Source organism: Macaca nemestrina, chromosome 12, assembly GCF_043159975.1.
Source record: "Macaca nemestrina isolate mMacNem1 chromosome 12, mMacNem.hap1, whole genome shotgun sequence".
Taxonomy (NCBI): domain Eukaryota; kingdom Metazoa; phylum Chordata; class Mammalia; order Primates; family Cercopithecidae; genus Macaca; species Macaca nemestrina.
This window is the reverse complement of record NC_092136.1, coordinates 46165844-46182924: the sequence shown is the minus strand read 5'-3', so window position 1 is coordinate 46182924 and position 17081 is coordinate 46165844. Positions and strand designations below refer to the sequence as shown.

Genomic DNA, 17081 nt, shown 5'->3' with positions numbered 1-17081 from the left:
AGAAGTGAAGTAGTCCCTGCCCCTGCCATCTGGATACACAGACTTTAATGGGAGTGACAGGCTGTAAACAGACCACTGTAGTGTGGTGTGTTTCCTGCAATGAGAGAGGGAAGCAAACCTGGCTGTGAGCAGAGAGCCCTCAATAAAGCCTGGTAAAGGGAAAGCTGCCCAGAGGTGGTGACACTGGCTGGTGACATACAGCTTACTTAATACATTGCCTAACACCTCTAGGTTGCAGAACTTACAGAAAATACTTAGAAATGAGCTGTCATTCATTTATTCTGTTATCCATCCATTCATTCAGCAAGCATTTATTGAGCATCTACTGTGTTCCAGGATTTATTCTAGGCACAGGTGTATCTGCTTTCTTAAAGCCTAAATGCATGGATGAGAGAGAGAATATAAATGAAAAAATTATATATATATTTAACTTTATATTATATATAAATATACATGTTTTTATGTGTAATTTTATATATTATATATCATAATAAAACTTATAGAGAAAAATAAATCAGAGAAGAACAGATTGCTAAGGGAGAACAAGTGGCAGTTGTTGCTGTCTAGGCTTCTCTGACAAAGTGATGTTTAAACAGGTGTGGGGGTCAGTGAGGGGGGAGAGGAGACAGGGAAAGAGGACAGAAGATGCGGGGGCAGGTCTAAGGGAGGCATGTTGGATTTGGGGATCACATCATCCCACCTCCCATCTGACACAGTGGATACAGCTGAGGCCCAAAGAGTGCAGGAGGCTTCCAGAAAGGAAGAAGCAGAAAAGTAGGCATCTCTCTATAAACTAGGAGTAGAGACAGTGAAAACAGGAGCTCTAACATTAGATGAGATTCAAGTCACAGAGTGACTATTTTTCTTTTTATTTATTTATTTGTTTATTTTTGATTAGACTTTATGTTCTAGGGTACATGGGCACAACGTGCAGGTTTGCTACATATGTATACATGTGCCATCCTGGTGTGCTGCACCCATTAACTCATCATTTACATTAGATGTATCTCCTAATGCTATCCCTCCCTCCTCCCCCGACCCCACAACAAGCCCCAGTGTGTGATGTTCCCCTTCCTGTGTCCAAGTGATCTCATTATTCAGTTCCCACCTATGAGTGAGAACATGCAGTGTTTGGTTTTCTGTTCTTGTGATAGTTTGCTGAGAGTAATGGTTTCTGGCTGCATCCATGTCCCCACAAAGGACACAAACTCATCCTTTTTTGTGGCTACATAGTATTCCGTGGTGTATATGTGCCACATTTTCTTAATCCAGTCTGTCACTGATGGACATTTGGGTTGATTCCAAGTCTTTGCTATTGTGAATAGTGCCGCAATAAACATACATGTGCATGTGTCTTTATAACAGCATGATTTATTATCCTTTGGGTATATACCCAGTAATGGGATGGCTGGGTCAAATGTTATTTCTAGTTCTAGATCCTTGAGGAATCGCCACACTGTCTTCCACAATGGTTGAACTAGTTTACAGTCCTACCAACAGTGTAAAAATGTTCCTATTTCTCCACATCCTCTCCAGCAACTGTTGTTTCCTGATTTTTTAGTGATCCCCATTCTAACTGGTGTGAGATGGTATCTCATTGTGGTTTTGATTTGCATTTCTCTGATGGCTAGTGATGATGGACATTTTTTCATGTGTCTGTTGGCTGCATAAATGTCTTCTTTTGAGAAGTGTCTGTTCATATCCTTTGCCCACTTTTTGATGGGGTTGTTTGTTTTTTTCTTGTAAATTTGAGTCCTTTGTAGGTTCTGGATATTAGCCCTTTGTCAGATGAGTAGATTGCAAAAATGTTCTCCCATTCTGTAGGTTGCCTGTTCACTCTGATGGTAGTTTCTTTTTCTGTGCAGAAGCTTTTTAGTTTAATTAGATCCCATTTGTCAATTTTGGCTTTTGTTGCCATTGCTTTTGGTGTTTTAGTCATGAAGTCCTTGCCCATGCCTATGTCCTGAATGGTATTGCCTAGTTTTTCTTCTAGGGTTTTTATGGTTTTAGGTCTAACATTTAAGTCTTTAATCATCTTGAATTAATTTTTGTATAAGGTGTAAGGAAGGGATCCAGTTTCAGCTTTCTACTTATGCCTAGCCAGTTTTCCCAGCACCATTCATTAAATAGGGAATCCTTTCCCTATTTCTTGTTTTTGTCAGGCTTGTCAAAGATCAGATGGCTGTAGATGTGTGGTATTATTTCTGAGTGCTCTGTTCTGTTCCATTGGTCTATATCTCTGTTTTGGTACCAGTACCATGCTGTTTTGGTTACTGTAGCCTTATAGTATAGTTTGAAGTCAGGTAGCGTGATGCCTCCAGCTTTGTTCTTTTGGCTTAGGACTGTCTTGGCAATGCAGGTTCTTTTTTGGTTCCATATGAACTTTAAAGTAGTTTTTTCCAATTCTGTGAAGAAAGTCATTGGTAGCTTAATGGGGATGGCATTGAATCTATAAATTACCTTGGGCAGTATGGCCATTTTCACGATATTGGTTCTTCCTATCCGTGAGCATGTAATGTTCTTCCATTTGTTTGTGTCCTCTTTTATTTCATTGAGTAGTGGTTTGTAGTTTTCCTTGAAGAGGTCCTTCACCTCCCTTGTAAGTTGGATTCCTAGGTATTTTATTCTCTTTGAAGCAATTGTGAATGGGAGTTCACTCATGATTTGACTCTCTGTTTGTCTGTTATTGGTGTATAAGAATGCTTGTGATTTTTGCACATTGATTTTGTATCCTGAGACTTTGCTGAAGTTGCTTATCAGCTTAAGAAGATTTTGGGCTGAGATGATGGGGTTTTCTAAATATACAATCATGTCATCTGCAGACAGGGACAATTTGACTTTCTCTTTTCCTAATTGAATACCCTTTATTTCTATGATATTGGCTGTGGGTTTGTCATAAATAGCTCTTATTATTTTGAGATACATTCCATCAATACCGAATTTATTGAGAGTTTTTAGCATGAAGGGCTGTTGAATTTTGTCAAAGGCCCTTTCTCCATCTATTGAGACAATCATGTGGTTTTTGTCTTTGGTTCTGTTTACATGCTGGAATACGTTTATTGATTTGCATATGTTGAACCAGCCTTGCATCCCAGGGATGAAGCCCACTTGATCATAGTGGATAAGCTTTTTGATGTGCTGCTGCATTCGGTTTGCCAGTATTTTATTGAGGATTCTGCATCAATGTTCATCAGGGATATTCGTCTAAAATTCTCTTTTTTTGTTGTATCTCTGCCAGGCTTTGGTATCAGGATGATGTTGGCCTCATAAAACGAGTTAGGGAGCATTCCCTCTTTTTCTATTGGTTGGAATAGTTTCAGAAGGAATGGTACCCACTCCTCTTTGCCCCTCTGGTAGAATTCGGCTGTGAATCTCTCTGGTTCTGGACTTTTTTTGGTTGGTAGGCTATTAATTATTGCCTCAATTTCAGAGCTTTTTATTGGTCTATTCAGGGATTCCACTTCTTCCTGGTTTAGTCTTGGGAGAGTGTGTGTGTCTAGGAATTTATCCATTTCTTCTAGATTTTCTAGTTTATTTGTGTAGAGGTGTTTATAGTATTCTCTGATGGTAGTTTGTATTTCTGTGGGATCAGTGGTGATATCCCTTTTATCATTTTTATTGCATCTATTTGATTCTGCTCTCTTTTCTTCTTTATTAGTCTTGCTAGCAGTTTATCCATTTTGTTGATCTTTTCAAAAAAAAAAAAAAACAGCTCCTGGATTCATTGATTTTTTGAAGGGCTTTTTGTGTCTCTATCTCCTTCAGTTCTGCTCTGATCTTAGTTATTTCTTGCCTTCTGCTAGCTTTTAAATTTGTTTGCTCTTGCTTCTCTAGTTGTTTTAATTGTGATGTTAGGGTGTCAATTTTAGATCTTTCCTGCTTTCCCTTGTGGGCATTTAGTGCTATAAATTTCACTCTACACAATACACAATGCTTTAAATGTGTCCCAGAGATTCTAGTATGTTGTATCTTTGTTCTCATTGGTTTCATAGAACATCTTTATTTCTGCCTTCATTTCGTTATGTACCCAGTAGTCATTCACGAGCAGGTTATTCAGTTTCCATGTAGTTGGGTGGGTTTTGAGTGAGTTTCTTAATCCTGAGCTCTAGTTTGATTGCACTGTAGTCTGAGAGACAGTTTGTTATAATTTCTGTTCTTGTACATTTGCTGAGGAGTGCTTTACTTCCAACTATGTGGTCAATTTTGGAATAAGTGTGATGTGGCACTGAGAATAATGTATATTCTGTTAATTTGGGGTGGCGAGTTCTGTAGATGTCTATTAGGTCTGCTTGGTGCAGAGCTGAGTTCAATTCCTGGATATCCTTGTTAACTTTCTATCTCATTGATCTGCCTAAAGTTGACAGTGGGGTGTTAAAGTCTCCCATTATTATTGTGTGGGAGTCTCAGTCTATTTGTAAGTCTCTAAGGACTTGCTTTATGAATCTGGGTGCTCCCGTATTGGGTGCATATATATTTAGGATAGTTAGCTCTTCTTGTTGAATTGATCTATTTACCATTATGTAATGGCCTTCTTTGTCTCTTTTGATCTTTGTTAGTTTAAAGTCTGTTTTATCAGAGACTAGGATTGCAACCCCTGCCTTTTTTTGTTTTCCATTTGCTTGGTAGATCTTCCTCCATCCCTTTATTTTGAGCCTATGTGTGTCTCTGCACGTAAGATGGGTCACCTGAATACAGCACATTGATAGGTCTTGACTCTTTATCCAATTTACCAGTCTGTGTCTTTTCATTGGAGCATTTAGCCCATTTACATTTAAGGTTACTATTGTTATGTGTAATTTGATCCTGTCATTATGATGTTAGCTGGTTATTTTGCTCGTTAGTTCATGCAGTTTCTTCCTCGCATCGATGATCATTACAATTTGGCATGTTTTTGCAGTGGCTGGTACCAGTTGTTCCTTTCCATGTTTAGTGCTTCCTTCAGGATCTCTTGTAGGGCAGGCCTGGTGGTGACAAAGTCTCTCAGCATTTGCTTGTCTGTAAAGGATTTTATTTCTCCTTCACTTATGAAGCTTAGTTTGGCTGGATATGAAATTCTGGGTTGAAAATTCTTTTCTTTAAGAATGTTGAATATTAGCCCCCACTCTCTTCTGACTTGTAGAGTTTCTGCCAAGAGATTTGCTGTTAGTCTGATGGGCTTCCCTTTGTGGGTAACCCGACCTTTCTCTCTGGCTGTCCTTAACATTTTTTCCTTCATTTCAACTTTGGTGAATCTGACAATTATGTGTCTTGGGATTGCTCTTCTCGAGGAGTATCTTTGTGGCATTCTCTGTATTTCCTGAATTTGAATGTTGGCCTGCCTTGCTAGGTTGGGGAAGTTTTCCTGGATAATATCCTGCAGAGTGTTTTCCAACTTGGTTCCATTCTCCCGGTCACTTTCAGGCACACCAATCAGACATAGATTTGGTCTTTTCACATAGTCCCATATTCTTGCAGGCTTTGTTTCTTTCATTTTACTCTTTTTTCTCTAAACTACTCTTCTTGCTTCATTGCATTCATTTGATTTTCGATTACTGATACCCTTTCTTCCAGTTGATTGAATCAGTTACTGAAGCTTGTGCATTAGTCACGTACTTCTTGTGCCATGGTTTTCAGCTCCATCAGGTCATTTAAGGACTTCTCTGCATTGGTTATTCTAGTTAGCCATTCGACTAATCTTTTTTCAAGGTTTTTAGCTTCTTTTCGATGGGTTTGAACTTCCTTGTTTAGCTTGGAAAAGTTTGATTGTCTGAAGCCTTCTTCTCTCAACTCGTTAAAGTCATTTTCCATCCAGCTTTGTTCCATTGCTGGTGAAGAGCTGTTTTCCTTTGGAGGGGGAGAGGTGCTCTGATTTTTAGAATTTTCCACTTTTCGGCTCTGTTTTTTCCCCATCTTTGTGGTTTTATCTACCTTTGGTCTTTGATGATGGTGATGTACAGATGGGGTTTTGGTATGGATGTCCTTTCTGTTTGTTATTTTTCCTTCTAACGGTCACGACCCTCAGCTACAGGTCTGTTGGAGTTTGCTCGAGGTCCACTCCAGACCCTGTTTGCCTGGATATCAGCAGCAGAGGCTGCAGAACAGCAAATATTGCTGAACAGCAAGTGGTACTGCCTGATCATTCCTCTGGAAGCTTCATCTCAGAGGGGTACCAGGCCATGTGAAGTGTCAGTCTGCCCCTACTGGGGGATGCCTCCCAGTTAGGCTACTTGGGAGTCAGGGACCCACTTGAGCAGGCAGTCTGTCCCTTCTCAGATCTCAAACTCCATGCTGGGAGAACCACTACTCTCTTCAAAGCTCAGTTGGAAATGCAGAAATCACCTGTCTTCTGCATCACTCATGCTGGGAGTTGTAGACTGGAGCTGTTCCTATTCGACCATCTTGGAACCCTCTAGCTTTCCATTTTAACATAACATGAGAAGCAGCCATAGTTTTGGACTGACCAAATTCCAATAGCCTCTCAGCATCAGAGGTGGACTACTCCCTTTGAAGCAGATTCTTAAACTATTAATAGTTTATTGTTATGTGTGAACTTGATCCTGTCATTATGATGTTAGCTGGTTATTTTGCTTGTTAGTTGATGCAGTTTCTTCCTAACATCGATGGTCTTTATATTTTGGCATGTTTTTGCAATGGCTGGTACCGGTTGTTCCTTTCCATGTTTAGTGCTTCTTTCAGGAGCTCTTGTAGGGCAGGCCTGGTGGTGACAAAATCTCTCAGCATTTGCTTGTCTGTAAAGGACTTTATTTCTCCTTCACTTATGAAATTTAGTTTGGCTGGATATGAAATTCTGGGTTGAAAATTCTTTGCTTTAGAATGTTGAATATTGGCCCCCGCTGTCTTCTGGCTTGTAGAGTTTCTGCCAAGAGATCTGCTGTTAGTCTGATGGGCTTCCCTTTGTGGGTAACCCAACCTTTCTCTCTGGCTGCCCTTAACATTTTTTCCTTCATTTCAACTTTGGTGAATCTAACAATTATATGTCTTGGAGTTGCTCTCCTGTAGGAGTATCTTTGTGGCGTTCTCTGTATTTCCTGAATTTGAATGTTGGCCTGCCTTGCTAGGTTGGGGAAATTCTCCTGGATGATATCCTGTAGAGTGTTTTCTAACTTGGCTCCATTCTCCTCATCACTTTCAGATACACCAATCAGACATAGATTTGGTCTTTTCACAAAGTCCCATATTTCTTGGAGGCTTTGTTCATCTTTTTTTTTTTACTCTTTTTTCTCTAAACTTCTCTTCTCACTTCATTTCATTCATTTGATCTTCAATCACTGATACCCTTTATTCCAGTTGATCGAGTCGGTTAGAAGCTTGTGCATTTGTCACATAGTTCTTGTGTCATGGTTTTCATCTCTATCAGGTTGTTTAAGGACTTCTCTACGTTGGTTATTCTTGTCAGCCGTTCATCAAATCTTTTTCCAAGGTTTTTAGTTTCTTTGTGCTGGGTTCGTAATTCCTCCTTTAGCTCGGAGAAGTTTGATTGTCTGAAGCCTTCTTCTCTCAGTTCATCAAAGTCATTCTCCATCCAGCTTTGCTCCATTGCTGGCGAGGAGCTGCGTTCCTTTAGAGGTGGAGAGGCGCTCTGATTTTTAGAATTTCCAGCTTTTCTGCACTGCTTTTTCCCCATCTTTGTGGTTTTATCTACCTTTGGTCTTTGATAATGGCGACATACAAATGGGGTTTTGGTGTGGATGTCCTTTCTGTTTGTTATTTTTCCTTCTAATGGTCAGGACCCTCAGCTGCAGGTCTGTTGGAGTTTGCTCGAGGTCCACTCCAGACCCTGTTTGCCTGGGTATCAGCAGTGGAGGCTGCAGAAGAGTGAATATTGCTGAACAGCAAAAGTTGCCGTCTGATTGTTCCTCTGGAAGCCTCGTCTCAGAGGTGTACCCAGCCGTGTGAGGTGTGAGGTGTCAGTCTGCCCCTAGTGAGGGATGTCTCCCAGTTAGGCTACTTGAGAGTCAGGGACCCACTTGAGCAGGCAGTCTGTCCATTCTCAGATCTCACACTCCATGCTGGGAGGACTACTACTCTCTTCAAAGTTGTTAGACAGGGACATTTACATATGCAGAGGTTTCTGCTGCCTTTTGTTTGGCTATGCCCTGTCCCCAGAGGTGGAGTCCACAGAGGCAGGCAGGCTTCCTTGAGCTGGGGTGGGCTCCACCCAGTTCGAGCTTCCCGGAGGCTTTGTTTACCTACTTAAGCCTCAGCAATGGCAGGTGCCCCTCCCCCAGCCTCACTGCCACCTTGCAGTTAGATCTCAGACTGCTGTGCTAGCAATGAGGGAGGCTCTGTGGTCGTGGGACCCTCTGAGCCAGGCACGGGATATAATCTCCTGGTGTGCCGTTTGCTAAGACCCTTGGTAAAATGCAGTATTAGGGTAGGAGTGACCCGATTTTCCAGGTGTTGTGTGTTACAGTTTCCCTTGGTTAGGAAAGGGAATTCTCTTCCCCCTTGTGCTTCTCGGGTGAGGCGATGCCTTGCCCTGCTTCAGCTCTCGCTCATTGGGCCACACCCACTGTCCTGCACACACTGTCTGACATGCCCCAGTGAGATGAACCTGGTACCTCAGTTGGAAACGCAAAAATCACCCGTCTTCTGTGTCACTTACGCTGGGAGCTGGAGGCTGGAGCTGTTCCTATTCGGCCATCTTCGCGCCACCTCATGACTATTTTTCTTAGGATGCTTTTCTCTGATTAAAAAAGCCTCTCCAAAGATTAAAAAATGTATATGTAATGATTAGTTATCTGTTGCTTTGTAATAAATTACCCTCAAAACTTCATGGCTTAAAACAATAAACATTTATTATCTCTCCATTGTTTTGGGTCAGGAACCCAGGAACAGCCTAGCTGGGTGGTTCCAGCTCAAGGTCCCTCATGAGGTTGCAGTCAAGATGTTCGCTGGGGCTGCATTCATCTGGAGGCTCGACTGGGGCTGGAGGACCTCTTTCTGAGACGATTTACCCACATGCCTGGCAAGTTAGTGCTGATTGCAAGAGAAGGCCTCAGTTCCTTGTCAGGGCTGCTTGAGTATGCTAACAACATGGTAACTGACTTCCCCCAAAGCAAGTGCTTCAAGAAAGAACAAGGCAGATGCCTCAGTGTATTTCATGATCTAGCTGCCAAAGTCACACAACACATCAGGTTGGCAGCATCCTGTTTGTTACCCAGGTTAGTCCTGTTCAGGGTGAACAGTGCTACACAAGGGCCTGAATATTAGGTGGCAAGGATCATTGAGGGCCATCTTAGAGGCTGGCTATCATAATGCTATCAAATGAACAAGTTATTTTAAAATGACATGAAATTAGCATGATTCCAAAAAGTTTGCAATGTGATCACTAAAAAATAAAAAACAAAACAAACAAAAACAGTTTTCTTCACTATTTTTGCTTAAGGCTAGGTTGGCTCCCAATGACAAGGGAATAGCATTGAGTTCATCCAGACCTGGGGTTACCCTGGACTTTTACCATTTGTGTGTGGATACGTTACCTCATCCTTCTATGCCTTGGATCCCTCATCTGTCAAGTGCAGAGTATAATAGCCACCATCCTGTTTGCTCTTAGAATTAAAGACAGTACACATGCCAGCAGGTACCCATTCTAAAGTGCAGAACTTAAGGGGTTGAATCCTAGTGTTACCACATATTGGCTGTTTTACTTTGAGCAAGTTTCTTCACTTCTCTGTGCATCTCTTTCTGCTTCTGTAAAATGGCAGTAATGATAGTCTTGGCCTCACAGGTTGTTATGAGGATTGAATGAGTTTTTGGAAAAACTCATTTTTGGAAAGTGCTTAGACTGTGCCCAGAACATTGTAAGTGCCATATAAGAATTTGTGAAGTAAAGCATAGTCTGGTATATAGTAGGTGCTCAATAATGGGTAGCTCCCTCTACCCTTTATCTGGGATTTGGCCCCTTGACAGAGATTGAAGATGCCAGAACATGATGGAAAAAATGGTTAATTCCCCTGGTGAGTGGGAGTCTTTAGAATGTGAGTGTGGGAGCCTCCTTAGAGTGGTCTAGTGTGTTTGTTATTCCTTGGCTTTTCATAGCCTGAGATTACCCAGGCTCTCTTCCTATTTTTAGTATATTGTCCCTACTCTTCCATGGTTAGACAAACAGCTGCAGGCCTTGACCTCAGGGTCCATACGGTTCTGAGCTTTCAGGAATCATTAATTATGAGGTGGGAGTGAATAAATTTTGCTAACCTACAGGTGAGCCCGCCACCTGAATTTGTGACCCTAAAGCCACAGACAGAAAATGAAATTCCCTTTTGGAATGTCTCAGTTAACCCAGCTCTGTGCTTCCAAGCACACATCAACTAGCAGAAAGTCCTCTGCTCCATCAAGGTGTTAAGTCAGGGATTGTCAGGTTTGGGAATGCAAAATATTAAAAGTGGCTTGGAACAGCAGACTGTAAGAAGAAAGGTGCTAATGCTTATTGCTTGCAGCTTCTGAGCCAGGCACTATCAGAGCTCATTTTGTGCTCACAATAATTCTGAGGTCGTTTTGTCATCATCCTAATTTCACACATAAGGAAACTGATGCACTGAGAAGTTAAGTGACTTGCACAAGGACATGCACTTAGGAAGTGATAGAGTCAGGATTCAGACACAGCAGCCTGGCTCCAGACTCCAGGCTCTGAGCACTCTGCGTGCTGCCCTGATGGCTCTAGTCTCTCTGGGCTATCCCTATTCACCATGTGGCTCCTCCAGAGAGGAGAACAACAGATCTAGGCAGCACCCACGATCTTATTACACATGGGCCACTGATGTGGTCAAATCATTCTATTTCTCCCTACCTTGGTTTCCTCATCTACCACACCAGAAAGTTGGTCTGCAAAAGAGGGAGGTCACAGTCTTTAGAAAATTGGCAGACTTAGGTTTGAACTGTGGTGTTTTTGGCCAGGTCCCCTGAGGAAACTCTCTGAGCCTCAGTATGGTTTTCTTGAGCAGAAGATGATTAAGGCATCTCTGGAAAGGTGCCGTTAGAACTCAGTGAGAAAATATATACATTAAGTGTTGACATACAGAAGGTATTCAATAAATGTTTTCTTCCTTTTCCCATCCACCCCCATAACTGTCTTGTAACTTAATTTTTTAAAACTCACAAATCCATTTGTTTATTGAAAAATATTTATTCCTACCTGTTCATTCCCATATTTTATTCTGTTACATTCTTTCATCTATCCATCTGCCTGCCCATCTATCCATCTGTTCACTCATCCACATATTTACTCACTCAGATATTTATTGAGCTACTATTGTCTGCTGTGTTCCAAAGATGGAAAGCTAAGGTCCTTGCTCTGAAGTGGATTCTTCTTCTCAAGAATCTGGGTTCTGCATATGCTATTGGATGTCACATCACAATCAGAAGTACAAAGCTTTGTTCAGCCAGGTTTAATTCACTAGGTTGACAGCTCTGTTATAAGCTTTTCTCCCAAGATTTTTTCTCACTGAATAGCAAAGTACTATGGTTAAATCATTAGTTTAAACTTCTCACCATGTTCAAGTCTGTGTTGTTGAAATTCAGTCCACAGTCAACATCTGTCTATAGCTCATTCATTTTATGCGAGCCATACAGCCCAACCAACCTGTTCATACGACCTCTGGGCTATTATATTTCTTAAAAGGCAGAGCCAGTACACCAGGCGGGCACAGCTGCCTTTGCCACCTGTGTGGGCTGATTTACCCTGAAGTTCTAACCTCACCTAATTGGCCTAAATGGTGAGCAATTAATGACGTGGAACCTTTTTGAAACCACTATAAATAAAAGGCCAGGAACCTAAGATTGAAGTGAACCAGAGGTTACAGTAATGATAATAAATTGCTCCTGCTAGAGGGTTGTTGTTATTGTTGTTGTTGTTGTTTTTAAAGGAGTTACTTAGCATCTCTTAACCATGCTGACCACACACAGCAGTCAAGGTGGGAAAGGGCAGGGATTCTGTTTGCAGTTGGTGAAATCTGACAGATACTCCAAGGGAGAAATGTTGTGAGTCATTTGTAAGGAGAGGTGAACAGTGCCTGGCACAGAGGCACTTAAATATTTGTTGAGTCAGTGAAGGAATGCTTTCCAGAGTGTAGCAGAATGAATCTGGGGTTTGGAATGAGATAGATGTATCTCTGTATCTTGAACTTGGGCATGTAGACAGCTTAACCTTGCTGAGTCTTGGTTTCCCTATTAAATAGGGATAAGCATAACACCCACCTTTCAGGGTTATTGTGTAGAGTAAATGTGATAATATAAGGTTCACAGCTATATCGTCAGTGCCTGGCCCAGGCCTGGCAGGTTATAGGAGCACATCAAATGTTGCTCTTTTGCCCCTTCGGCACTCATCTCAGACAATCCATTAGAATATAAATTCCCTGCATAGGGTAGATTATATTTATCTCCTATCCCTTAGATGAGTTCCTAGCATACAGTAGGCCCTTAATAAATTTTAAATAAAGCAAATTTCCTTTGCTTTTCTCTGTAGTAAATTGACTCTATCAGTGGCCCTGATTCTATACACACACACACACACACACACACAACTGCGCACACACACACACACACACATCCTCCCCATGCCCTTTTGCCACATCACTTTGCATTTTCTTTTGCTAAAGAACCACTTGGTTCTAAGTCTGGCCAAGTGACATGTCTTAGCCAATGGTATTTTAGGAGATATATGCAGAGACTTACAAAGACCTTGGCACATTTCCACTGTTGCTCCTATTCCATGGCCATGAGAAGCTGCTCAGGCTGGTCTGGTGGAGGGTGAGAGGCATGTGGAGAAGGGACCAGTCATCCAACAGCCATTTGACCGTGTCATAAGCGTGAGCTGAGCCACAGCCAGCAGTGTCCAGCCACACCCACCCAAGATCACAGAGCTACAGACTCATAAGTGAAATAAATGCTTCTTGTTTTTAGATACAGACTTTCAGGGTAGTTTGTAACATACTGTTAGTGTGGCAATAAAAAGCTGATATATCCATTCCCATCCCCAATTACTATCCAAGATAGAGCTTGAAAAGTGTCCTGAAGAAATGATTAAGCACCCTCTTGTCTTTTTTTAAATTTACTTTTATCACCTCTGAAAAATATTTGGTCAGGAGGAAGATGGTATTAGTTGCTTAAATTATGTTTAAGAATTATGAACTAGAAAGTTCCAGCCATCCCTCCTGGGCTATCCCTTGAACAAAGTATAATTGACTGGAATAACAATACTAATGATATTAAAATCTTATCTCTGCAATGCCCTTTGAGACTTATAAAACTTTCAGATGCTTTATCTAATTTGCTCTGATTCCCTGAGGAATGCTAGTTCTGATGGGTAAGGTGGCTCAGGCTGGGTCACACAGCTAGTGAGTGGCAAAGATCTTTCCATACAAAGTATACTAATTTTCAATGGCTGCTGTAATACACTACTACAAATATAGTGGCTTGAATCAACAGAAACTTATTATTTTATACTTTCATAGGTTAGAAGTCTGACAGGGTCTCACTGGGCTAAAATCAAGGCATTGGAAGGGCTGTTCTAGGTGTTCTAGGGGCAAATTCTGTGTCCTTGACTTTTCCAACTCCTAGGGGGTGCCCACATTCCTTGGTTCATGGCTCCTTTTCCATCTTCAAAGCCAGCAACTTTGCCTCTCTCTGAGCATTCATCTGTAATCACATCTCTCTGTGACTGTCTACAGTGGGGAAAGTTTCTCCACTTTTATGGATTCACATGATTAGATTATGCTCACCTGGATAATACACAATATTCTCCCCATCTCAAGGTCCTTAATCTTAATTACATTTGCACAGTCCCTTTTGAGTGTAATATATTCACAGGTTCCAGCAACTAAGGTGTGGATATCTTTGCAGGACCACTATTCTCTCTATATACATGAAGTCATCTACATTTCTAGTAACTCATCTAATTAGGATTCGGTTGGCTACTGACCTGCCTCCCTTTCTTCTTTCTTTTTTTTTCTTTTTCTTTCTGGACGATGGTACAGTAGCTATAATTCCACAACTCCTCTGGTTGTAAAACCTCAGAGTTTGGTCAAGCAGGAAGAAATGCTAAACACATTCCCAAAAACAGACCTTGAGGCAGAGTTGCCCTTGAGTACGTTGAGCCCAAAAGATTTTATATTCCTATAAAATCACTTATTGCTAGCTACAGACATGTTTCTGATTAAAATGGTCTAAAAGTTGTGTTCTTATAGCACATATTGCTTACTCATTTCTCTTAGTGTAAAGATACTAGATACTGTAGGAGAAATGGATTTATTTTATGGTAGGGTAGCAGCAGCAGAAATTACTTCATGCAAATGAAACTTGGCAGTGTGACTTCATGAATAAGAAATGAGCCGGCGCCTCCTCTTCCCACAGGCAATATTGCGCTCTGGGAAATTAATCGTGGCATTCTTTGGGTGGCCCTGGCTTCTCTGTTGGGGTTTCAGGCAGACAAAAAGATGCTGCACCCAATTGGATACAAAGCATTTATATCCTTTTTAGCTTTGCTCCATGTTGTAAGTGAACAATCGATGGTTCTCAAGTCTCCTAAAAGCTTCTCAAGACCTTTTAGAAATGACTCATGGTGGAAGCCATATGAGGCACTGAGCCACACAATGGCCGTGAATTCAGATCATCTCTATTAGAAGAGATCTAATAAATGGAAGAGATCTAAGATACCCTAGGTTTTTTGATTAACAATATGCCTCAGTAATTAAGCACATGGTCTCAGGAATAAAAATATCTGGGTTCAAATCCCTGCTCTGCTTCCCTCCAGCTATATGACCTTTGGCAAATTACTTAATCATTCTGTGTCTCAGTTTCCCTATTGATAATTTAGAGATTATAATAGCACTTACCTCATAGGATTGTTCTGAGGATTAAATAAGTAAATGGACATACAGCACTTAGAACACAGCCAAAGAACTCTACTGACACCAGGCTACAGAAGTGCCAGATAATGTTACCTTAGTTAAAACTAAAGGCGAGTATGCTTTGCTGATGATGGCTATAGGTTTTCATAGTGCAATTAAGATGAAGTAGAAAAATGGGGCTAAGAATAAGAAGTCTTGGAGTCCAGGCTCACTTGTTGCCCAGCTATCTAGGCAAGTCATTTACCTCGTTCTACCTCTATTTTCCCATCTGTTGGATGGGACAAAGGTTGTTTCAGTTATCTCTTACTGTATAACAAATCACCCCAAAATTTAGTAGTTTAAGATAACATTTTATTATGATATAACTTTGTGGTCAGAAATTCAGGCAGGCTTTCAAGCCATCCCTCCAGCAAAGCAACTTACATATGAGTTGGGACTATTGGCTGGAACACCTACATGCAGCCACATTAACATGGTGGCTTCAGGGTTTGGAGTTCATTGCTCCCAGAGACAGTATTTCAAATAGCGGAGAATACAAACTGCCAGCTTCATAAGTCCTGGCTCTGGAAACTGGCAGTGTCCATATTGTGTTAGTTGAAGTAGGCATGGAACCTACCAGAATTCAAGGAGATGGGAGCTGGTCTTTGTCTCTGGATTGGAAGACTGTCATGTAATTTTCTTCCTTCAGTTTCCAACATGATTTTGATCTTATGATCATGATGTGTGGACACAAAGTACTGTGTAAACATGGTCCTGGTTAAAGTGAGTTATATAATGCCTTTTTGAATAGACCTCTTTTTAGAGCAATTTTGGGTTTACAGTAAAATGGAGCAGAAGTTAACAGAGATTTCCCACATACCCCTTGCCCCCCACACATATATAGCCTCCTCCATTATCAATATCTATCACCAAAGTAGCACATTTGTTATAACTGATTAACCTACATTGGCACATCATAATCACCCAAAGTCCATAGTTTACATTAGGTTCACTCTTGCTGTTGTTCCCAGTATGGGTTTGGGCAAATGTATAATGATAAGTATCCACCATTATGGTATCATACACAGTAGTTTCACTGCCCTAAAAATCTTCTGTGCTCTGCTTATTCATCTTACCCCAAGGAAACACTGATTATTTTACTGTCGCCATAGTTTGGCCTTCTCCAGAGCGTCATGTGGCTGGAATCATACAATTTGTAGCTTTTTCAGATTGGCTTCCTTCACTTAGTAATATGTGTCTGAGTTTCCTCCATGTTTTTCACGGCTTGATAGCTCATTTCCTTTTAGTGCTGAACGACATTCCATAGTCTGAACGTACGATAATGGATACACTCACCTACTGAAGGATGTCTTGGTTGCTTACAAGTTTTGGCAATTGTGGATAAAGCTACAATAAATATCCATGTACAGGTTTTTGTATGGACATAATTTTCAAGTCTTTGAGGTGAATGTCAATGAATATAATGATTGGAAATTAAAAATTTCTTCTCTGTGAAAGACACTGTAAAGAGAATGAAAAGACAAGCTACAGAAGTGGGGAAAACAATTGCAAAAGACAATTTGATAGAGGACTGTTATCAAAAATATACGAAGAACTCTTAAAACTCAGCAATAAGGAAACAAACAACCTGATTAAAAAGTGGGCCAAAGACCTTAACAGACACCTCACCAAGATATATGGATGGCAAATAAGCATATTAAAAGAAGTTCCAAATCTTATGTCATCAGGCAAATGCAAATTAAAATGACAATGAGACACTACTATACATCTATTATAATGGCCAAAATCCAGAAGACTGACAACACGAAGTGCTGGTGAGGATGTGGAGAAACAGGAATCCTCATTCATCGCTGGTGGAACTGCAAAATGAAATATCCACTTGGGAAGACAGTTTGGCAGTTTGGTACAAAACTAAATGTGCTTCTGCCATATGATCCATGTAGTATCTTCTTCAAAGATCTCTTTTAGGCTCATGATGGTGACATTAAGATCTTTCAAGGCTTCAATCTTACTGTCATAGAAATCTGGAGTTTCCAATCTGTCAAAGACTCCAAGCCTGATGGAGCAGGGAAACTTAATCCTTTATTCATGTCAGAGTTATGTAAACATGGAATGTGCTGCTTTGGGGAGGGAGGGAGGTTCCTGTTAGGAGGCATATTCAAGTCCAAGCTGAATGACCAGTCTTGAGGATTTTCAGAGCAGTCCAGTGTGAAAGGTGGAGCTATCCTATCTGAG

At 41.0% G+C, this 17081-nt stretch overlaps 1 protein-coding gene and 1 long non-coding RNA gene across 3 annotated transcripts in view; both read left to right on the top strand.

The window, feature by feature from the left end:
* Nucleotides 1–17081, top strand: part of LOC105486999 (neuron navigator 2) — a 767789-nt gene that overhangs the window by 149325 nt on the left and 601383 nt on the right. The window lies entirely within an intron of this gene.
* LOC139357494 (uncharacterized) overlaps nucleotides 1–17081 on the top strand; it is a 75639-nt gene that overhangs the window by 34417 nt on the left and 24141 nt on the right. Inside the window, exon 2 of the long non-coding RNA XR_011610772.1 lies at nucleotides 1–17081. This exon is cut by the window's left edge and continues 28479 nt beyond it; it is cut by the window's right edge and continues 24141 nt beyond it. This is a non-coding gene — a long non-coding RNA (uncharacterized lncRNA).